We start from the raw sequence: 25,073 nt of genomic DNA on the forward strand, positions 1-25,073 counted from the left end.
GTCTGTGTGATGATTTTATGCACTGTGGTTCGGAAACTTTTATGTCCATTCAGAAAATTCTGCTTGAAAGTGCCATGAGAACAAAAAAACTCTGAGGAAATTAAGGAAAATTACTTGAGTATTTATGAAAACACCTAGAAATTCAAGGGATTTTTGAGGTTTAAAGATGAAAATCTTTTCAAAATTCATACAACTACAGGACTCAATCAGTGAGCCTAAGATCAGAACCAGCTGTGGGAGATCCAAAGGAAACTGCTTTATTTTATTAAAATAAAGAAGAGCAGCAGACCCAGTTTTGGATGCCAAGAGCTGCAGTGTTGGTCCAATTCCTGATTAAGCTCTCCAAACCAACCCTTATGCTGCCTTTTCCTCATAGAAGAATAGTCCATACATTGAGATCACCAGATTTTGTCAGCCAGGATGGTTTGTTCGGGGTTTTTGTTTGGTTTGGAGCAGATTTTTGGGGGTTTTTATTTTGTAGGGCATTTTTGGGTTGGGTTGTTTTGTTCTGTTTTTTTAAAGCTTCTGAAACCCAAATTCTCCAATGTGTGACTGCAATAGAGTGCTAAGAACTGCCTTGAGACACCCCAATTGCTGTAACTGCATTATAAAAATTGATTCCTTTTCACAGCACAATAAACAACCACTGTGGTGCCCTTGATGCATTTCAGAGGCTGAAAAAAGTGTTGTAAAGAGTGATGAACTTTGGCTCCTTGAGGCAGTGAGCTTCTGAATGAAGCTACAATGTCCTAAAATGCAGCAAAACTTCATGTATCAAATGTGTCAACTACACATATATCAAGTGTCCCTCTTCACCTTCACTCACTTATTTGTAATGGCATAAAATGTATCAGTGTTATTTTTAAAAATTTGTTTCCCAGGACAGAGAAAAGGCTACTGCAGTGGGAAAGCATAATTTCATTAGCAGAAATAGCAAAGGTAAGTAAGGACTGGATGGAAACGGGTCAGTCTGATGTTCTAAGACAGCTTTGGCACAGGGAACAACTCTTGTGAGCTCCAGCCAGGAGCAGGGAACAGGGAAACGAGACTTCACACTTAGTCCTTTGCTCAAGTTGATGGATATGAAACAATCTGAGTGAGCCATTCCTTGTTTCCTTTCTTTGGAAAAGGAGCCTTAATACATTACCAGCCTTGGAACTGCCCACAGACACTCTGCAGCTGTGGTGAGCAGCAGCAAACACTCATTCCCTGAAATTTATAATAAGCATTTATTTGTGTTCTGGCAGCAGGATCTCCCAGGCATCTGTCACAGAATATGTGTGCCGGACCCTCTAAAGCCATCAGTTGCCTTTTACATTAATGTTTTCCATCAAACACCATTTCTTGAACAATAAATGGCTTTAGTTAATGCCATCGTCCCAAACTCCAGTCCTATAAAATTTCAGTAAAGCTTCTGTGCAGCTGAACATAATTTAGAATTCATCAGTAACTTCAAGTATTTAAATCAACTGTGTGAAAGTAATGAAGCTGAAGTGTTTATTTTAATGCCAAGTTAGACAATATGAATATTCCTTAGAGGGTTTTCTGTGCAGGGAGATAAAAGATTGAGAGCAAACAGAACGAGAACTGACCTATGGTGCACATAACTTACATATGTGTTTTTGACATGGCTCAAGTATGTAGAGCTTCCTGGAATGACATTTATAGGAGCAATAAGCAACAGGAAAGAACAAGGAATTTAATTTGATAGAAATCTTCACAACTCCATAGGGTACTGTTGTGGGAAGTTTGGACTTCTGACCCAGCTCAACATCCATCATAAGGAGACAGCAAAAGAAAAAAAAAGGTATTTTAATAACATCAAAAAGAAATTACTTTGTACTATCTTCTCCCAAAAGTATCACAGTGCCTCAAAGCCCCTCCCAACCTTCTCAGGGGTTTTCTGGTTTTACTCATCTCTAGGAACTCAGAATTTAGTCTCCCCAGCTGATACACGAGGGAAAAAAGGAGATACAAGCGTGTAAGCCAGATAGGATCGCTGCTCCTACAGAGCCTTTCGAAGGCAGTGTGAGCCCTGCAGTAAGATGTGTTTCTGCCCAGAAAGAGAGATGTTTTTTACAAGAGATTACAAATTGCTTGGAAAAGATCTGAGAGGTGTGGGATCGCTGACCTTCATGCACCCTATATCACACACTATAAAGTGCCAGGAGAAGCGTGGCTGATACCACAAGGTTTTTTTCCAGTTTTAAGCTTTTCCCCGAGCTGGATATGGCTCACTGGGGGAAAAAAAGCCAACTAAAAATAGGAAAAGGTTCTTTCATCCTGCTGTTCTAGCACTTGGAGTATGCTCACACTTTGGAGTGTGGCCATCTCCCTGTACTAAGAAATAAAAGAGCTCAGCTCACTGCATCTTCAGCTCTCCAAATATGCTACTGGGATAGGAGATTGACTTGAAATACTAATGCTGCCTCTGGCAAAGATTTCCCTGGGTAAGAGAAATATAGATCTGAGCTTTTAATTATTCACCTCTTGTATTATCAGTTTTTTATATCAATTAATATAACAGTGAACTACACAGAAATATTACCATATGAGATGTAATAGCTACACAAATACTTGAATTTCTATTTAGTATTAGAAGTCAAAAGCTTTTTTAGAGGTTATGACAAGCTCAGCCTAACTAGGCATGAAATAACAAAGCATCAGAGGCATTTAATTTAATGTTTGAATTATTTACTTTTTTTTTTTTTTTACATATGCTGATTTTTTGCGGCCTTCAAAAGTGCTTGCAGTGGGTTCTCCATTTGTTACAGCACAAGACAGAAATCCCCAGAACCTGCAGATGGCTAAGGCAGGACCAAACTCCGTTTTCTCTGCTTTTCCTGGGTCACTACTCTGACAGCTTGAAGTGTTAAGTTCTTAATGCTTCTTTTCTTAAGCCAAGTGTTCCTGAATTGTTTGGATTTTCAAGAACTGTAATTAGCCCATGTAGTGCTACAAATTACATTTTTCTACAGGAATAGTCCTTATAAATAGGGGGTTTACTGCCTTCTCTCTGGAACTGGCTGGTAATAATCTAGTTGGATAATAGCTCTCACAATGCTTGGACAGCATGTGGGCCTCCTACTTCTCTTTTAGCCCAGTTTCCATCATCAAAGTGCACTGGGAATCCAGCAGTCCTCTGGAGGCGTGGGAAACATGACCCCCATCTGTTTTTTTGCCATACCATTAATAAGCTGATATTTAAGCATCAAGGTGACAAACTGTTTTTTAAAATCAACATGAGAGAAACATTTTCCCATCTTCTTTCTTTGGACATTAATGGTATGATCAAGGTCTAGAACTGGAAGATGTTGACCCACACTCCACCTGCAGTCAGTGGTGCCAACAAAAATGTTCAAAGGATCAACCTTCACATCACCACCTTTAATTTATTTCTCTCTCCAGATAAACCCCAAACCCTCTTAAGACTGGTCCAGAGGAGGGCTGCAGTCTCTGTGCCAGAAACAGGAGCCAGTGCCTAAGGGGTTTTCTCCTGCTGGAAGTGAAACCCTTCCTGTTAATGCCATTAAATAGGTGACTGCTTCAAGTGAATCATGGATCTGGCTCACCCAGACAAAAATCTGCTCTGAGCAAATTATCTGCAGGCCGATTTGTTACAGACTGGTGCTGGACTGTTGCACCCCAGCTCATTAGTAGATGCTGATCCCACTAAGTAATTAGCAGGTTTCTTTAGCTCTTAATCCTCCCCAGACACATAGCAGAGGGAAACATCCATGGGAAAGACACTGCACTGGTGGGGATGGGGAGCTCTGAGAGATATTAGACTTAAATTTGACCCTTATTAGCTAAGCTTGGTGGAAATGCTGGGTCCTTCTGCCAGCACCAGAGAGCACAGCCTAGGAGGGCCTGGGAGGGATATTCCTTTCAGGGGTCAGTGTTGAGAGGTCTGAAAATCCAGCAGCTCAAAAACACCTTTGCACTAAAGACCAAGGGCCTAGAAGGGGCTGGTTTGGTTCATTAGGGATGAACTAATTATGGCCTTCCAGTATCTGAAGGAGCCAACAAGAAAGATGAGCAGAGGCTTGGGACAAATGCCTGGTGTGAGAGGACAAGGGGGAATGGCTTCACTCTGACAGAGAGTAGAGTTGGATTGGATATTGGGAAGAAATTGTTGTCTTTGAGAGCGGGGACACCCTGGTACAGGTTTTCAGAGGCTGCCCCTGGATCCCTGGCAGTGCCCAAGGCCAGGTTGGAAAGGGCTTGGAGCAGCCTGGGACAGTGGAAGGTGTCCCTGCCATGGCAGGGGTGGCACTGGATGGACTTTAAGGTCCTTGCAACCCAAACCATTCCAGGATTCTACAATCACCACAGCAATCCTTTGCAACTGTTCCAAAACTGTGAGATTTTCAGAATTACACAAAATTGTATCAGCTCTTTCTGGGAATACTCAGAAAATTTACAAGTCAAAACTGAAGGCAAAATTTCTGGGCAAACATCCTGGGTGATCTACAAAATCCAACATCCTGCTTTAAAAGAAGGAGCACATTTCAGAAGCCTAAAGCAGTGACAGGAGCCACAGGACTGGATGGGAGATTTTCCCTGTTAGTCGAGGGAAAGCAGCCAGGCTCTGGGAAGTGATGGAAACTCAGAAGTCTAACAAGGCCTGGAGGATACAACTTCCCAGGGCAGCTGGAAACCAGCAGGAGGAATTCCTCTGGGATGGGACAGGAACAATCCCTGGCCAGTCACTTGAAATGCTTACAACCCTCAGGAGAGTTTTCCACACCATGACACAAAGCTGACACTTCTGAGTCAGCCCCTCAAGCACTGTGCACTCAGAGAACTTCTGGCTAAACCCACCTGCAATCAATTAATTAATTACAGCTAAAGGCATGTAGGTTAAAATTCCTGCTATAAATGCAAAATCAACTGAAAACCCAGCAACCCCACTCATTGGTTGTGACTTGTTGGATATTCATCAAGAGCTCCCTGTTATTATCGTGTCTTCAATTCTAAATGGCCGCAACTCCAGTAATTTGTGGTAAAATCAGATTCCTGTGCTCCCCTGCAATATTCAGTTCCTAATTGATTGATTGATGCCAAGAACAAGCTTTTATTAATTTAAGAGACAGTATTACCCAGCCCCACTGCCGACACCCCAAAACAGAAGGCAGGTGGGAACTGTTCCCATCAGCCCTAAACCAGGTTACTTCACTTGCACACATAACTAAACTTTTTCCTCCCTCAAGTCATGCTGGTGAGTTGATTTGTTTTTGTATTTTATTTTTTCATTTTAAAAGCAATCAACCAAGTTTCAAGTGGTACCTGAAACCAGTTTCATTCAGACAAAACAAGTTCCTATAAATATTCATGCTGTTGATTTCATAGTCTGTGTAAAACAAAGGTGTTATTTGCGCTTTAAAAAGCAGTTCATTCAATCAAGTCTGTTGTAATTGAATAATTCAGCTTTAATAAACTATCCCTGAAGTGTACAAAGTAACCTAAATCTCTGTGCCCTAACCTCTTTGTGGAAAGAGACTAAGTCTTTTCTACCTCCCTCTTTAATTTCCATCAGTGTTATCAGCTCTCCTTTAGCTTCCTCCAGTCAATTTTTTTCCCCATCAATTTCACTTCCAAGAGCCTTAGAAATTCCTGGAAGCATTACAATAATTCCTTCCATTTTCACAGGCACAGCTGAAACAACTACATGATTGTTTATCTAGGAGTTACACTGAAAATTAACTGAGGAGCATGTAGCAGGAAGGCTTGAGATGGGAGATAATCAATGCAAAGCCACTGGAAGTTTAATAATTTGTTGTTATCTGTGTCCTGTCGAGACTGATGAATGAAGCCAGGTGAACAGGACCAAGGTGTATTTTTCAAAACAATCCGAAGGAGTCCTTGAGCAACTACTGATAAAAACACGCAGGCACCCCTCACCCCCAGCTGCCACCCATTTCCAGCAATTTTAAATGTTAATTGCTTTTCAGAAGATAGCAATCTTACAATCATTGACAAGTTTTAGATATCTGTCACTGCAGTCTTTTCACTGATTTGATGCACAGTTGGCCCCAATTATTTATTAACTTGAGTTCTACTACTCACCTGAAGTATTAGCCACAGGGCTCAAAACGCTGCATTCTTGAGGAAAGCAGGAAAAGAAATCCAAGTAACAGTGATCTGACATTATTTATTCATAGGCTTGCACACACACACAGGGTAAGGCCCCACTGATCTCCAGAGTCAGGTTTAAGTGGGAGTCATCTTCGCCTAACCTTGTGCAGTCACGGAAACAGCAAGAATCAGCCAGGGTGCAAAAGGGCAGGAAAGGAGCAAAGTGATGAGCAATGCTTTATTTTACACCATCTTCAGAAGAAACAGGAAAGCAGGATGGTTGAAAAAGGGGAAGGTGAGTCCTGCCCAGTGAAAGCCATGGTGAGAAATCAAACCACTGCACGCAAATTAGTGACAGGAAATCAGAACTGTGTGTTTTCCAAGCAAAGGAGAAAAAGTCAGAGCTGCTTGTTACAACAGAAGACAAGGAATTAGAAGCACATCATCTTAGACTAAGAGACAGCAAAAGGGAAAAGCAGGAGTTTGAATCCCTGGAAAGCTTCAGAGGCTAACAGGCACCTTCAGAAGTCTGGAAATACTCTAGATAATTTTAAAGAGATGGTACAGGTCAAACTGCAGTGAGTTTTCCCTGTCCTTTTATAAAGTTAAAAACCATGATGTTTTCAAAGAATACTATTTTTATACACACCAAATGGATTTTAAAGTATTCCAGGAAAATTAAGTTTGCTCTTATGTTCAAATGTATTTGTTCAAGCCTCTGAGAGACAAAATTTTATCAGTTCTTATAAAATAAGTTTTTCCTCTACTTGATGTTTTCCACCTTCCCCATCCCCACATGAAACCTAGTATCACAACTGGCTGCTCATTTCCAGCTGGTACCCTTGGATCTTTGGGGAGTGGTCCAGGCCTGAATCTCCAGCAGCACAGCTGTGTTTGCCCTGCTGAAATACTGCAAGGCAGTGCTTAGGGAAAGCAGGGATTTGCCTGGGACAGTGACACAGGGAACAGGTATCAGCTGCCACCACTGCTGTGTCACACTGAATTACAGTCATGAGGTGCAACTGATACCTCTCTGGTGCCAGGCAGGGATTACCCAGCTGGTCTGGAAACTGGTTCATCCATTTTGCCAAATCCAGGCAGGCAAAGCAGATATCCAAGCCAGGTCACTTGAACACTGCTGCCTAAGGTTTGTGCACTGTATAGTGGCAGACAGGGTGTCCATGCTGACTCCAGCAGTGCAACTAAAACCAGGCTGCCCAGCTGAACTATCTACCAGTGGGGCAACCTGACATCAGCATTTTGTGTTGCTCCTCCAGAGCTAAAAACAGCCCTTTCCCTTCGCCAGCTGCACCTTCACCATAGGTTCGACAGGGAGGCAAAACCCCTGCTTGTTTTAATCACTACATTGCTAATACTAAAGCAAAATTCAGAGTTTACCAGGCCTTTTCCATATCTAAAACTTGTACTTGTCATATTATACACAGTAGGAGAGGCTTCCAGCCTTTCCATATTCTAATGTGGTGAATCACACTGTGTTACTGAGCTACTCTCAGAAGTAATCTAAGCTTTAGAATAAAATCACTGACTACAGCAGCCTTAAGAAGAAGAGGAAAAAGATTGATAAAAGAGATTCACTGGAAAGTAAGCTTCTGTGAATGAGGGGGAAACAATTTTGTGTCAAAAGGAGAAAATCTTTCATGTGTTGTGTGTCTTTGTAACAGGTTACTTTAAACTGAGGTCTTTCTAGGAAAGCATCAGTAGCAGAATTGAGGAACTTAAGCATCCCCATGATAGGCTGACAGGGTCTCCACTTCTAGGGAAGCCTGTTAGCTTCTCCAGCAAGTGAGGAATTCAGCCTGACCACACCTACCTGGTGGATAGGCAGATATCCTGCTGGAACAGGCAGGATTGGATCTGGGACACAACCAGCAGGGTTGATCGGGGCTGCACTGCATCACTGTCTCCATCACCACATTCCCATGGAATCATGAGAAGGTTCATCTGATCCTGTAAACCACCAAAGCTGGCATCTTATGAAAATCAGACTTGCCAGGGACAACTCTTTGGTAGAAGCTGAAAACCAAAGGGAAAAATAAAAACCCACGCAGCTTTGATCACTTAATTTTTCAGGGCTGAGGTCTGATGTGCCCTGTGGGAAGCACCCCTGGATGTCAGGAAGCAGTGCAGGTAGCACCTCACAGGTGACAAACGGGGAGGCAGACACAAAGGAATGATGGTCCTTTAAGGTGAAATATCCAATTCCCAAAATGAGCTATTAAGAAGAAGAGACAGTGATGATCCATCAGAAACAAACAGAATTCAATGCAATGGTTCATGCGTCAACCCTTTGAAGCACAAATGGAGTGAGAATAACCCATCAAAACCCAAAGTAGGAGAGGCCAAACCTTGGGTTTGAGATATAGCTCAGCCCCAAAACATGGTCAGATCTGGATTTGCCAGATTCCTGCTGGAATCTCAGGTCCACTGCTACTCATCCATCCAAACAGCTTCTGTCCTTGGGTTAGTTTCCCTTGGATGTAAAAAAAGTGCACCAGCCACCTCCTCACTTCCAAGGGATCCATGTGCAAGTGTCCTTTAGACAGCACAGACCAGGCTGAGGCTGTGAGGAAGGATTCTATACTGGGGACATGAGATGCTTCACATTTATGCCTCCTCCCCTTCGAGTCCAGGTAACAGAGAGCAGATTCCCCGATTAGATTTGTCTTGGGCACGGCTAAAGCTCGGTGCTGAAATTCAAATTACAGAGGAGCCCATTATTCTCTGAGTGGGATGAGGCACAGGCCAACCAGAAAGTGAAAATTAGTCTAATGGCAGGAAAAGTGTTTTCATTAGAGAAAAGATTCTAAGAAAGAAGATGGGCTGAAATGAGCTGGATTATTTGAAAGCCTGTTTCAAATTTATTCAAATTTCTTGGATAGCTTATTTTTTTCAGCTCTATTACATCACTAGAACAGTGGGTTTAATTTCCTTTTTAATTTATTTTTTCTTTTATGTTATTTTCTTACTTATTTCCCTGACTTTTATGAAATTGTTTCTGTAACTGAGCATGGCAGCTCACTTTCTTCCCCTGGCAACCAGCACAGGACTGGACTCTGCACATGTCTTGGTGCTGAGGAGGTATCTGTGCCCAGTTTTCATCCTACAACTTCTCTCCCAGTAACTTCTCCAGCACTGATGCCAAAGCACTATTGAACTGCATCCATGGTAATTAATTCTAATTTTAGTGCCACCTCTTTTTAACCACCAATAAATCGATGGTGCTTTGTAATCCAGAGCTGGGATATGTTCCAGCATGACAGAATCGGGCATTTTAAAACCATTTCTGTACCTCCACCCCAGCTGTCAGTACCCTCACTGTTTGGCAGATGGAAAAAAAAATATCTACCTGTGTGTTTTAGGGTTAGGTAAAGCCTGTGGGATGGCAATTCCAGCAGTAATTCCTTTCCTGGAACTGCAGGCACTACAGCCCAGCAATGGCATTTGGTATGGAAATGGCTCTCTGTGCATAATGAACAGGAGCTGAGTGTTGTCACAATGGGCTGGAAATTCTTCAAGGGATCAGCCACTGGAAATGGCAATTCTGCTTGAAAAAACCACACTAATTGAAAATCCTTAATTTGCTCCTTATATGGCTCTTATACCAAGACAAAATTTTAATTCTAATCGCTAAACACCCCTTCTTTTCTTCTTTGGAGTCTTTTGGAGATCAGTAATACAGAAAAATTGTTCTATTAGTCTGCAGGCTGTTGTCCAGCTATTCCTCAGATGTTTTCTAATCTAATTGTATTTCAAAGAGCTGCCAAAAATATGAATTTTATTTAATTCAAGCAATAGATCTATGGATCTTAAACTATGCCTTGCTCTGAATCCTTCTGTGATGACAGCTATTACCTGCTGCTTTCATGGTAGGCAGTACCCACCTGAAATTTGGGGTTATTCCTGAGGAAATTGTTACAGCTGGTGTCAGACCAAGCTGACATGGTTTCAGCTTCCATATCCTCAGGCACCTTCCAATTAGAGTCAGGCAGAGAAGACTTGCACTAATTTGAAATACAAACCAATAAATAACTAGGTCTGAGAGGGGAGCTCAGCCTACTTCCAGCAGTGAGCACTTGTCATGCTCAGCTCATCTAAAGGCTGCAGAGCCCCATGTCCCTGCCCTGCGGGACAGTAGGGGGGGTCCCAGCTTCTCCTGCTGCCCTTGTCCAGCTGTAATTCTACAGGGCAGAGGAAGGATGCTGCCTGCTATCTCAGAAGCAAAGGAATCTGGATAATACAGTAATAACACAAAGCACAGTAAAAGAACAATTGTATTAAACACTTAAGACAAACTTAGAGCATGATGCTTGCCCCATTTACACACATTTCCAACCTAAGTCACTACTCTGTAAATAGAATTTTGATTAATCCCACTGAGGATTCTCTCCCTCTGATATCTATTCTGCAGCTATGATATTCCAAACAAACACTCAGAGCTGTTATATGAGGAAAGCTCAATTATTTATCATGCTCAGCCCTTACCTTACTTACTTCAGTGAATGAAAACCCAAATATCTGACACTACAAACCCCTCCTGTTTTTTGAGCTGCACATTCCAGAACAGCTGTTGAACTGCTCACGCCTGACACCCATAATGATGAACATGCAAAACTTTCTCCATTTTGTCTTTTCCATCCAAAATATCAGCATCTGACAAGGACAGGAGTGAGAAACACTGCTGATAATTGGTACAGGATTTGCAATGAGGGCTTTAGTTTGCTTTCCCCCCCATGCTGCCCTAAGTGGATGACATGAACTGGGTGCTCAGTATGCACACACTCCTGAGTTTGGTTCCAGCTCTGAGGATCTTCCTGGGAAGCTGAAAGGTATCCTACTCCTCCCCAGGAGGAACAAAGGAATTTCACAGAGATAATCTACCTCACAGAATCCCAGCATGGGTCAGGCTGAAGGGAGCACAGTAGGTATCTGGTGCCACCTTCCTGCTCCAGCAGGGCTATCCCAGGGCACAGGATTACAGCCACAGCTCTTGAATATCCCCAGGGAGGAGACCCCACAGCCTCTCTGGTCTCAGTTCAGGTCTGGGCACTGCTGGGAAAAAGTTCTGCCTCCTGTGCAGGGGGAATTCCTGGGATCAGTCCCTGCCTGTTCCCTCTGGTGCCATTCCCACACGCTGCATTCTCCCGGTGGCAGGAGGAGAACATTGCATTCTTGTGTTGTGAAGTGTTGTAACTTTACCACACTTCTTTACAAGTAAAGAACATTTTCTTTGTAAGTGTCGTAAAGAAAAGTCTTTGTTTCCAAACTACAGTCCAAATTGAAACATCTGCAAATTAATAAATGTCCTAATTAACATGCTTTTAAATCACTGCGTGCTGAGCTATTCTAAGCTTTGCATTTCTGGGCGGTTACCCAGGCAGGTCTTGTTACAGTGGAAACCAAACCTTCCTCTCCAACCTGCCACCACAGCATCACCCTCTCTGATTTAGCTATTTATGGGATAAAACCTTCATCTTGAACACCAGGCTGTCATGAATAAAATCTCCCAAGGAATCCACCCCAGTTAAAATACTGTTAAGCGTTCGGTTGTGTACAGTTAATGTTCTTGTCCCATTTGTAAACCCTGTTTGTTGTACCCTTGTTTACCCTGATAGTTGTTAGTAACGTTAATTACTTACCGGTTATTGAAGTATTTTAAGAGTTCTCCTGTAGGATGTACCTCTACCCCCTTTCCCTGTAAGTTCCTTGTTACTATGGAACAACCCCGCTCCCTACACTCCTACCTCTCTTCCTTGGAGGGAATCACTGCTGCTGCTCCCAGGGGCCGTGTGCTCCAAGGCATATGCAAACTAAGGCATGCCAGACACCAAAACAATGAGCCAACAAGGAAATAAAAGGCCAAAGAGACATATCCTAGCAAGCTACAAGGAAGACTGTCTTCCTGCATCACCTGAGCCTGCTTAAAAGGGGTCGCCATGACCACAGAGGACTGGAAAAGAGTGACCCCCCCTGGACAAGGAGCTGGAAAGCCAGGCCCCCTGGCTACTCCCGTAAGAACAGAGCCACAGCTCTGTAGTGTGTGCTGTAAAGCTGGGTTGTGCTGCTGCCTTGGAGCTGCCAGTGTGGGAGCAGCAGTGGTGCAGCAACCCCATGGGCCCCACCCCAAGGCTGGATTCTAATAAAGGTGTAAAATGGGAGTCTGTCTCCTGACCAATTTATTTCACAGGCAAGACATTTTCCTTGAACCTCTTTGCAGCTTCTTTAAACTGAAGAACATTCAATCCCTCCTGGGTGTTTTCTGAGAAATAACAATACTTCATGCCATGAGACAGGTGAAGTTGACCAGGGTTAACAAACACTCAGGTGATTGAATAAAATTAACCAGGGGCAGGTTTCTATCTCAATCAAAAGAGATATGACCCTTCTGCAAAAGGACAACAGCTTTATTATTTGAAACAGTTATTTTGGACAAAAATTATCCAGATAAGCTCAAAGTCTCCTTCTCCCCAGACTTCTTTTTGCAAGTAAAAAGGGGTGAGGATGATGCTAGGCCAGTTTTAGAAGTCTAAATTGAGGTAAGTATTTCAATTTAATGCTGCTTTTAGGCAAAACTGCAATCTGCAGTGTAACCTGTGCTCCTGATCCTTACCTGGAGGAAATGTTCTGATATAGGTCTTGAGGGGAAAAATACAGATTGCTGTTAATTTGAGATTGAATACACGTTTAGCAAAGAAAATTAGAAAGGAAGACTCGTGGAGCAAGAGAGCTTCCAGAGCCAAGCAATTCTTTCCAAGGTTGGAACTTGGGCATCCTGAACTGACACCAATCTCTGCTTCCCTGTGTGTCATAAAGGATCCCAGAATCATTTCCCCAGATTCCTTCTCCCTGGTAAGATGGGGAAAACCTCCCTCAGTTTTATAAAGCTGCAAAAGCAGTGTTTATAAAGCATGGTACAATGCACAGAGAGAGGTCCACAGTGCTGGTAGCAAAGGACTCACAGGATTATTTTAATTATCACAGGATTATTATCTTTTTAAAAATATTCACTGTCCCCTGGATGGAAATTCTCAGACAGTTTCAGCCTAGTGAATCTGGGTCTTTGCTGAACCTTCTTCAAGGCCTGGTTTATGCAGTGGACCATGCAGACAGGGAATGGCTCATTCCACTGCACTAAATCTCTCCTGGTTTTGAAATGAGCAACAGAATTTGGGACTGCAGGACCAAGCCAGGGTGAGGGTCCCAGCTCCCCAAGAGATCTGAGCATACACAGGAATTATGTATTTGCACAAAATCTTCTTGCACCTAATTTTGCAGAAAATATCTGTATTTTTGCCAGCATTGCTAAAAAGTAAATAAATACTGGGACCACACTGTAATAAACCAGTGGCTTTAGATACCTCGTGGCACAGCTGTGAGCTGACCCATTTTCAGGCCTCTGAAGCTAAACCTGCTTGTCAAAGAGGCAGAAATGTGTGCAGGCATATCCTGCAGCAAAGAAACAGAGTGACCCTAGTAAAAAAATAGCTGAAAGCTAGGAGAACAGGCTGAGATGCAGCCCTGGTGGCTGGGGAAAAGTGGATAAAGCAGCACAGGTGCTGTGACAACAGACTGAAAAGGCTCAACACTCCTCACCTTGTTGGAACTGCCCAGGGCAGTGGTGGAATCACTGTTCCTGGAAGTGCCCAAAGCCATGTGGATGTGGCACCTGGGGACAAGGGTGAGTGGTGGCTTTGGCAGTGCTGGGGGAATGGTTTGACTCAATCCTAGAACCATTAAGGTTGGGAAAGCCCTCTGAGATTCTGCTTTTCCTGTAGCTTGGGTTTTCTTTGTGAGCTCTGACAAAGAGCCCTGCTGCAGGGTCACATAATCCAAGATAATCCACACCAGGATACTACACCAATACACTTCCCTTTCCCTGGGGTTCAGGGACTGAAATCCCAGAAACTCCAAACTGATCCTTCCTGCTGGATCATATCAGGGTCCTTAGCCTTGCAGAAACACAAAGTTCCTGGTCCAAGGATCTTCAGCTGCAACACGAAAAACACCACTGTGACCAGAATTCCCTTGTGGAGCTGTCCCACTTGTCTGAAGCCAAGATAAAATTTCCGCTGGCTTGTGCAGGGCCAGGGGTTGGACTTGATGATCCTTGTGGGTCCCTTCCACTTCAGGATGTTCTGTGAGATTAGATGTAGACAGATACATAGATAGATGTAAATATATGTTTAATGTCCAGTGAAGAATCATAGCCAGCATGATTAAGGATCTGCATCTGCTGCAGCTGGACACCAGGATGTGTCCAGGATGCCTGGATCAGCCCACTGGGAAGCAGGATCCTCGTCCCAGGCTGGACAGCTGCGGGTGCTGATAGCCCAGCCCAAGAGCAGCTCTGTTAATCCCAAGTCCCACAAGGCCAGCTCTCATTGCCCTGCTGGATTCATCTCACTGAACTCTCCCTTCCATGCACACTTAATCCACTAAACCTCCCATGAATATGTGCTTAGAGTCTAATGACTCTTCCTGATCTGGTCTCTTTGGGTACTAAAGCTGGAACTTAAAGAACAGAAACCTCTGCCATTGTCACCATGTGCTCTGCCACAGAAGCTCATCCCAGCACAGGAACCACGGGCAGCTCCTCAGGAAACAGACACAGGAGTGGTGGAACTCACCTAGAGTAAGTTCTGCTCTATGCATAGTGAACACAACCCATCAGAGCAACACAGTCTGATGGAATGGCTCCCCCAGACCACTCTGATCCACAGCCCAGGGAGACTAAATATTCCTTCCTGTTTTATTCCTTGCTGTTCCCACTAAGGAAGACTAAATATTCCTCATGAATTATACTAAGGAACCAGAAGCTTCCTTCCCCAGAAGTTTTTCCCATTTGGAGAGGGCTGCCAGAAGAACCAGGTTGTGAAGAGACACCTCCTTTAAGGAACTTTATCAGAGAGCAGCACTGAAGGGGCTCTTGGCCAAAGGACTTTTAAGAGGAATTGGGAGGATACAGGTGGCAAAGGTGCCCATCACACAGCTCTCTACCAACAAAGAGAAGGCCATTCCAACCTCTGCCCATTCCCAGGAGCCAAGGGTTTGTGGGAAGTGCTCATGAGACACTTACAAAAGGCAGTCTGGGAAATGGGATATGGCTTTGGGGGTTAATCCTGGAAAAAACACAGGAATTGCATCTTCCTCCTTGAGCAAAATGGACAGGGGAAAGTTCACGGCCTCTCTGAGGTGAGGCAACAGTCTTTAAGGCTGAACCATCACAGTGACAGCCCCTGTGCCCACATCCATCCTCAAATCCTCCTGGCACAGGGAAGCAAAATCCCTGGAATGCACCAGAGACGCAGCAGCTCCTGCCCTATCCTGGAGACACTCAGCTTGACACACGACTACTGAGAGAATCCCCTTTCCATCCTGCAGCATCCCAGCTTCTTCTCCCCAGTTTCATACAGAAACTCTCCCATCAGGGAGCAGGATGCCAGGCGTGCTCCTCCACACATCTCTCAGCTGGGAGGGAGCATTCCTTGGAAATCAGATTGCTGCTGCTTGTTCTGCTTTCCCATGAGTGGCTCAGTTGTATCCCAGAGAGACAAATATTTTGTTCCAAGATGAAGGTTTTTCTCATCAGCCTTTCAAAAACAGCTCAGATCCCAGCAGGGCTGGCTGGTCCTTGCACACAAACCCTTACCCCAGTTAGCTGATCCAAGGAGCCACTGATTTCAATCAGCACCACGTGCATTTTCCTCACAGATCACATCAGGAATGCAGGATTTCCTTGGAATCACAGCTCCACTTCTGCCTCACAAGCTGTGGCACCATTCCTCAAACTTATTACATTGAAATATTAATTTTGAAGCTGAAAAGCAGAAGGTCCTTGGAGAAGGTCTGAGGCTTTACCTGGACCATGACCAATGTTGCTATTAATACTACTCAGAGGAGTCCAAAACACATCCAGGTGATCTCTGTGGTTTCCAACAGTCTCAGAACATCTGAATGAGTCTCAGTCCCCTTGGCAGCAATCTCAAAATCACATCCAGGCAGATAAGCATCAGTGTTTAGCACAGCAGCCACATTTTGGTCCCAGTGGCTCAGGAATTGCTTCCATGAAAGCAGAATTAATTCAGCAAAGTCATTCAAGCCCCACACACACTTATTTAGACAGATGTGGCAATGTCCATGCAAGTCACAAAGCTAATCCTGCCTAACAGTGGCAAAATTGCAAATGAACATCCTCTAAATTTAATATACACAATCAAACAATCCTCATTCTCTGAAGGAAAATATCTGGGCTGGCTTCTCCATCATAAGGCTTACACTTCCCAGCACTACAGATTACTGCATCCAGAGGGAGGAATGTTTTTCTTATTTCAGTGATAGACTATCTACAAACCCATGTTCACAGTGCTCAGGTGGCTCTGAGAAAACACCACGAGATGTGACACAGACAGGAGAAACATAGCTTTTCCCCAAATACATCTGGAATTTTTCCCACAAGCAAAACTTCAGCTTTCTCTCATTTTTTAAATGTCTGTGACTATGTAACAAAAAGCATTCTTGGGAAGATTTCACTGATTTTTTACATAATTTTTCTTTTAATCCTGAGGTTACAACAGCAAGAAAAAAATAAATATTAAATTATTTTCTTTGTTTTGCCTCTGTTTAAGGATGGGAGAGAGACTCATCCCAGTAAAATTCCGGGTTATTGCAAAGCTAATCCCAGTTGCAAAGTTATAAGCAGCAGGTAAATGAGGCTGCACATTGCTGGACAAGAGCTGCAGGAAAAGTCCTTAGAGATTTTTCTATATTTGCTATCAGCCATAAAACAGAGTGAAAAATGCTTTTCTTACCTTGCATGAGTTTGGTATCTAAACGGTTTTCTTCATCCTAAAATTACCCTACTGATTTTTTGCATCAGGGTTTAGATTGCTGGGGTTTTGTCTACCTGTTTTTCAGCCACAAAATTCACATTTCCATATATTGAGCGTGGGCAGTGGTGCACAGGACTGAAGAAAACAGTAACATTGAAGGACTCCAGAGCTCCAAGACTCTGTAATCTTAAAATGAGTCATTCCCAGTGCCAGAGCTATTCAAAATCCTTCAGTACCTCTGAGCTCGGCAGCTTCTCCCCTGGATGGACGGAAGATTTATGGCAGTGGGATTTACAACACTTGTCTCCTGGATTTCATGCCATTTATTCACCATAAGAGAAATTTAGGAGCTGCTCAACACCTGACAGTAGCAGCACATAACAATTTAAGAGAATTAAAGACAATTTCTGTATTGAACTAAGAACCATCCAGGCAGTTGAGAACTGTACAATACTAGAAGGTCAATGGTGAATTTTGTATCTCATCCTCTGCAAAGAACAACATGGCCTTTGCAAAGACCAGGAATAGTTAAATTTAACACAGAAGAGAAAAAGATGGCTTCTTAATTTCTGCATTCAGTCCCACGTGTTACTCATTTTATATAGTTAAAGGAACATTATTTTTGTGCATTAGGATTGAGCTACCCAGAAAAAAAAATCTATTTTGCACAGGAGCATCAAGACAAGCCATGTCCTGCTGAACCCTATGCAGGGTTCTGTATGGCCTACATCTAAATGCCATCTCCATGAAACCTTCACCTCTGCTGCTTTTACAACCAACTTCTTTCAGTTACACCCTTTACATTCTCAGCTGTACAACAGCAGCTTCCAGGGTTGCTGGGTCATTCTGCACAACCTTCCCTGTTGCTAGATATGAGACATGGACATAATTTGGTTGCAAAGTCTTTCTCTCACTGGCGTCCTGAAGCCTATTAAAGCCATGTCTAAGGGAGGGAAAACATGTTCTCTACAGAATTCCTTGGAACTCAGAGCAGTTTCAATGTTACCCTATTAAAATCTGTATTATAATAAAGGTCAAGCCTCATTTTAATGCCATGAGCAGGTGGTAATGTCCACACTGTGCCCCACACACAGCAGGTCACTCACTAACACCCCACCACCCCTCAGTGCTGTGCTAACAAACCCTGCCTGGAGCATTAACCATGTCTGGAACAGCTTTTCAAGCACGTGCCCCAAAACTGCACATGTACACTGTACTGTACAATATCTCAGTATGCAATGGTTCATCTAAGACAGAAAAAATGCACTGGTGCCACCATTCAACATCACTGAGTTAATTTTCTGTGGATTTTTTCAGCTACAGGACCATTTCTCCTCCTAACATGCCTAAATATGAGAAATAGTGCTGCAGCAGCTGAAACCTTAACGCATAAATACAGACTGTTTTCCTTAAATATGTACTTAGGTTATTTTCTAGACAATTAAACTTCTCAGAGGAAAGTATCAGCTGAAGAGAGCAAATATTTGAATCATATTTAGTGCAAAAAATGATGACTAATAGAACAAAATGGTGAAATTTCAAGAGCTGTACTTCATCATTTTGAGCAGGGCAGGGAACGGTGCTACAAACCACAGGGTACAAACCCAGCGTTGTTGCAATCAGCTCCTGCACAGATTCTGTAGCCTTGTGTAAATGACAAGTTTTTAATTCATTCTGCCCATCTGACAAAAGAAAACCTCAAACCATAGTTTATTACTACTGCTATTGCAGGATTTGTAGCCATGAACACACCACTCCAAGGGTGGGGAGGCCCTGGCAGAGATTCCCAGAGAAGCCTGGATCACTGGGAGTGTCCAAGGCCAGGCTTGGAGCAACCAGGGCAATGGAAGGTGCCTCTGCCCATGACAGGGGTGGCACTGGAGGGGCTTTGAGGTCTCTTTCCACCCAAACCATTCCATGGACACTGTCTCCAGCTCTTCCTGCATCTCTGTCCTGCTCTTTAGCTGGATTTGGCCCATTCCCCATGGGAGATGAACCACTTCAGTGATCCCCTCTCCTCTTTGACCTCACTCCTATGTCAGAACAGACTTCCACAGCTCAGGAACTGCTGAGCAGCCCCCAGCACCGTGTGGCTTTCCTAAGGGAAATGCTGCCCAGGGTGCTGCCACACCAACCATCCTCAGAGGGCAAATCCCAGGGGAGTGCAGAAAATGCCATGAGACCTGTTCTGAGTGATTTGGCATCTTCAGAAAGTGGTGAGACAACCCTGAGGATGGAGAACATCCGTGAGAGGACGTTTGCTGCACGGGACAGAGCAGCACCTAAGGAGAGCTCCTGACCTGCCCTTCAATTCTGGGAAAGGCTGGCTTGGATCCTGTGGGATGTCTCTGCCTCAGACACAAACCCTGCAAGGCTGTTGGGAGTTTTTCAGTGACACCAAAGTGCTGCCTTCCCAGAGACACTCGTGGGTGGAACAGCCAGAGTCCAGCTGCTGAACGCTGGGAGGCAAGACACAGGAACCATATGGCTGAAGGGTCATTTCCCCTTCTCAGGGATATTTATTAGGGTCCCATCCAAGAACATCCTCCCCATGACCATGGGAACTGATAGCTCAGCCCTGAGTCTGGAGATCAAGACTGGGCATATAAACTCCAATGCCCCAACGGGATCCTGCAAAGCCAAACAGGAACAGGAGAGATTTGTGGTGCCTGGCTGCAAACTGCAGCAAGAGCTTTTAAAATATCCCTTCCATCCCCACCAGGTGAAGAATCCCTCACTCAGGCAGGCAGCAGACTGCTCATGCATAATTTAAGAGCCTCATCCAGTTTCCAGCAAGTCAATGAGAAATCTCCTACAAACCTTAATGTCAGGTGAATGGTGCCACAGGGAGCAGCTGGTGCTGAGGGCAAGAGGAGCCTGGCCAGGTGAGCTGAGCTACACATTTAAAGCAAAAGCAGCAAAAAATAAAAATTAAACCAAATTATTCTATAGAGGAAACAGAAAAACTACTTCCAAGGATCATAGTTTTGTGTTTTGAGTAACTGGAGGGTTTTTTACGACACTGTAGGACTTCTGGAAGGGAACAGTGGTACAACTAAGTGGAGATGCTCAGTGGAGGGATGCTGCTGGCACAGGACTGAGACTCTCCAGGGAATCTCTTAAAAAGGCAAAGGTGCTTATGTCACCCAGACCACACCAAACTCAACCTCAGCCATCAGGGTTTTGCTGCTTTTTCTAACTAAAAAAAAAAACAACAAAAAAACCCACACAAAACTAACCCACCAACAAAGAAAAAAAACAGAGCAACAAGAAAACCTAAGTTAGAAGCCTTTTTGTCCCAGTTACAGTATTGATTTGGAGGAGAGAAATGAGGAGGAAGGGGAGCAGAACAATTTCCTGGCACATAAAGTAGCTATTTTCTGCCTTCCCACTGCACTGCCCAAGCACTCAGTGCTGCCCCTGCACTCAGATCCTGCCTTGAGCTCCAACATCTGCCAGGGCTCAGCCAATTTGACACACCAGGTTTCCTGCAGAGGAGACAGCTTTCATAACATATTTTAAAAGCTCAAAAAGGAGAAAATGCCATTTATGGCACTTTCTCTTCTCCTTGCTGGGGACACCAGCCCTGTTGCTCTGGCAGGAACTTGCAGGTACTGGATTTTAAGGACCAATGACAGGTTGGAACTTCAATCATCTCAGATACATCTGTGGAGTAATTTCAGTGTAAGCCCACACCTGCTTGAGCAAATCAGCCTTCAGATCCCTCAAATACTTCAATACTTTCTTGAATTTGGGTTTCTCAGAAGCCTAAGGAAACCAAATCCTTCAGGAACACTTCAGCTTTACCCTCCTCCAGCGTTTGTCTTGTGAGGCAGGAGGACATGCTTGGCCTAATTCCACTTCTATACCATTCCATCTGCACAAACTTTCAGCAGTGCTTGAAAAATTCCAACAAAGAAAAAGACACGGAGTGTTTCACGTATTAATTTGTGTATTAAAGTGCAAGGCAAAACCCTTCTTGCCTCATGGCTTGACAGAGGGCAAGTGAAGTTTACGCCATGCCAACAATTAACTATTCATTTCCAAAAGGAGCAACAAGTCCTCCCCAGAATCTCCCAGTGTATTTCCACTCACAAATCTATCTATAGGCACAGATACCTCACTGAGCTCACTTTTGTGATGATACAGTGTTGTGAAAGATCAATGCATTTCAAGCAACCAGGGCTGCATTTAAATTATCCATCAGGTCTCCCAAGGATTGCTCAGTGAGCAGCTTCCTCCTTGCAGGAGCTCACCCCAACCAAGATTGTGAGGGGATGATCTGGAACAGTTAAATCAGCACTTCCAGACCCCATGAGCTCCTCCAACCCGGACAGAAGCTCACCCAAGTGATCTCTGACCACCTCTGCAAGACCCTGGGGTAAATCCACAATTTGTGAGCAGAATGTCTGCACGGACACTCAGCACGAGGCACTAAGTATTTTGCTGTAAATTCAAGTTCACTGCACATGTCTGAACAGCTCTATAAAAAGCAGACAGTAGAGCAGGCCCACCTGGACAGGTAAAAACCAGCTAACAAGGGAGACATTCGCCAAGGCAACACTGATTGTCTTATATTCCCAGAAAGAAAAGGGAATTTCAGCAGACAGAAGCCTGCGAATGTACCTGGAAATTACATCCCCATCAGAAAGAAAATTAATTCTAAGCCTATTTCTTAAATATACTGTGGATTTAGGTGTTGGCTGCATTTTTTACTGTTACACACTATGGAAAGATTCCTGCAAACCCTATTAGAAGTGTTTACCTAGGTTTTATTGCTTAAAAATATGATTTAAACAAAAACAACAGAGAAAACTGAAAGGTTATTGAAGACATCTGAGTCTTGAGTAATATTTTGCTTACACAATTTCTATCATACTTTCATTTTCTTAATCTTATTTAAAGTACAGTAAACACATTTCAGGTAACAGCTTTTCTTATGGAATTACAGCTGTTGCTTCACTTCAAGAAATAGGACCTTTAGAAAAACCTTATTACTAGCATTCTTGTATTCATAATCAAAGTGATAACGTTAAGATTTAAAATTTTCATTCTACTGTTTACTAGCTGTTCCACATGACTAATAACTTCTACTTTCTACATAAAGCACAGCAACTTTGGGGCTCTTCATGCACCATACTCAGCTTCAGTATCATGATCACGATTCTTTGAAAGAAAAAATTAAATAAATGGCGCTAAAAAATTCCACAACCCATCAATATCTCCACCACATGAATATTAAAGAAAAAAGAACTTTTTGAGACAAATTAGGAATCTTAATAAGCTGAAATAAAAATAAGTTATTCAACTAGTTCTGTAAGAAACTGCTTCAAAACCACCTGGCATTAGTCAGGACACCCCACACAGATCATTCCCAAATCCCAGCCCACCTCCCATGGCTACAACAGCAATTCCTTCCACTCTGCAGAAAACAGGACAAAGCAGGGGGAAAGGGCTGGTACAGCCCTTGAACACAATGACATTAAAAAGCCACTTCACATGTTCTGGCATCAGTCTTCCCCCATCTACTCGGAATTTTAAAGTAGGAATTGCTCTGTTGTGATGTTTTAAGACTGAACTTTTCAAAGCAGCAGATCTGTGTTTCTAGAAGCAGGAGCTTGCACTGAAGCAGGTTCTTCACCAAGGTATAAATACATTTCCCCCTCCCAGATATGGTTATGTAACAGGACACCAACCAGCAGCATCATCAGTCTTACCCATTTAACAGAGATCTCTGGGATTCTGAGATGGAAATTAATTATTCACAAACAAGGCCTCATTAACTAAAGCCATTATTACCCACTTACACTAGAGAGCTGGGGTTTAATAAGCAGTGCAAGCAATGCAAATGGAAAATTACTCGGAGGTAGCTCAACTCTGAGAGCTGCTTCCAGAGCCAGCACAGCTCCTGGCAGGACACACATTAAGGGAGGTTTTCCCAAACCCACCCCAGTGAGGGCTGCAAAGGCACTTCCACAACAAAAATTTCTCACTCAATGGAAAATCAGAATGAGCTCTCTGCATTAAAAACTCTACAAAAATCTCAAATGCACCTCTGTGCCCTGAGCAACCTGGTCTAAGGGAAGGTGTCCTTGTCCATGGCAGAGGGGTTGTAAGGAGATAAACTTTGTTCCCAAACCAGTCTGGGATTATGACTCAGGAAGCAGTTCCATTGCCAGCTTTAAAATTTTTTGTTCTTTATTAGCAACTATCACACAACAGACAGGGAAACAGGGGTAGATTCCAGGCTGGATAACCCCCTTTTCATGGCACAGAGATCCAGCATTGTTTCATTATTCATCAGAAGGTGCTGAGGAATACAGGGTGTGATATTTGATCAAGCAGCAAGCTTCTAAAAATATTTCCGGTACTATTTATTGGGAACTTGCTTCTATTTTCTTCCTTTGCATGAACCACTTGCATAGCAAGGTGCAACACAAGCCTGCAGCCAGTGTCACAAACATGCCAAGGAGGAAGAAAAAGCTCAAAGCAATCATTCACGTGGCAGAAATCCCACAACCTTTAATACACAAAGGAACTCGTAATCCAAACACATTTCCTAGGAAAGGGAGAAAGTGAGATTCCCTGCCCAGCCCCATCTGTGCCCACCACAACCCTCACTGATGTTCTCCATTCCCACGGCTCCTCCCCAGCAAAAGGATGGAACTGTGGAATGTAGGACCATGGTACATGCAGGAAAGGACGCCCAAGAATCACCGAGTCCAGTTCCTGGCCCTGCACAGGCCCATCCCAAGAGCCCCAGCACTAATGAGTTCAACACTGGGATAAACTTGAGCCATGACTTTCTCCCAGCAAGTCAATACAGGCACTGCACATCCTGTGCTGAGCCTCTGTGCAAGCAGCGCTTTGTAACTGGGAGCTGGCAAGCTGAAAGGGACTGCATCCATTTCTGGAGGGATTTTAATCTAATTAGGAGTCTGCAGAGTCACCGTCGTGTGTTTTGTGACAGCAGTTTGGCACGCCAGTTAGTGAAGGCACACAGGAGAAACTGATTCCCAAGCAAAATTCAGCACTGAGGGCATGGAAAAGATGTGAAAAAATTACACCTCCAGCCTTAAGTAAGGCCAGCAGGAAATCAGGCAGTGATCGGGATAGGTCTGTTATCTGCCAGCAGCTCTTACAGACTCCTGAGACAGGTTTCTGAAATCCTCAAAGCAGTATTAACACAGTAATTTGAGCCAAGTCAGAGAAGAAGGAGGGCTTGCATCGTACTCCAGCTTATTTCTCAAAATAAGCAGAAACCAGCACAATTCTGGTGATTAACAGTTCTGCTGTACCTGCCCCTACTTCCCCAAAAACCACTCACGGTCACCCAAGGGGAAATGACAGTGAGCAGCCAGGAGTGTTTTTAAGACAAGAGTCCTAAAAAGGCAGACATGACAAAACCTGGTTAGAAAGCCCCAGCACAGGTGCTGAGTGTGAAAAATGAGGTTCACTCTCTTAATAAATTCTAAAAAGTTTCATATAAACAAAAAGACAATTAGGAGACAAAGGAAATAAAGCAAAGGGTTAAAACGGCTGGGTGCCCTGGCACATTGCCAGGAACACACCTGATATCTTTGGAACATTCTTTTTATCCCCTGCTGCTGTGAGGGTTTAATGCATATTCAAACTTTGCTAAGAAGCATTTTGCATGGTCATGCCCTGAACCTGCCTCTTCAGAGCATGCTTCATATGGTTTTTATTTCTTCTGATCATCATTTTATTTGGGCTGGATTTCCTTTCTCTGCAAGTGGTCAATGCTGATGACAGTCTGGGCTCCATTGTCCTTCCAGTGATAACAGCTTGGGCCCCACTGTATTGCCCTCTGGGGTTCTCTTGCTTTGTGCAGAGGGGCATAGCTCTAACATTCAGAATTCTTCTACACCTAAAACTTGCTAGCAAGAGAAAAAGTACAGACCTAGCCAAAAAAGCATTTAACATATAATATTCATCCTAATACTTGCAAAAGCCAATATCACAATATGGATTTATAACACTGAGTATTTCTAATAAGAAAGCATCAGAAAAATCAGAGACCATTTCAAACACAGAGGAGCAGTCAGGGCAGGTTTTCTGCCTGCACATCAAGATGATCCCTTATAACTAATCACAAGGTCTGAAAAGGGACAATGAGCTTCCAGCCAA

The 25,073-nt window shown here is 43.6% G+C and overlaps 1 protein-coding gene across 4 annotated transcripts in view; it reads right to left on the reverse strand.

Annotated features, from left to right (window-relative positions):
• Positions 1-25,073, reverse strand: part of IQSEC1 (IQ motif and Sec7 domain ArfGEF 1) — a 277,486-nt gene that overhangs the window by 185,335 nt on the left and 67,078 nt on the right. The gene's annotated exons all lie outside the window — the stretch shown is intronic.

This window comes from Parus major, chromosome 12 (genome assembly GCF_001522545.3).
Source record: "Parus major isolate Abel chromosome 12, Parus_major1.1, whole genome shotgun sequence".
Lineage (NCBI taxonomy): Eukaryota > Metazoa > Chordata > Aves > Passeriformes > Paridae > Parus > Parus major.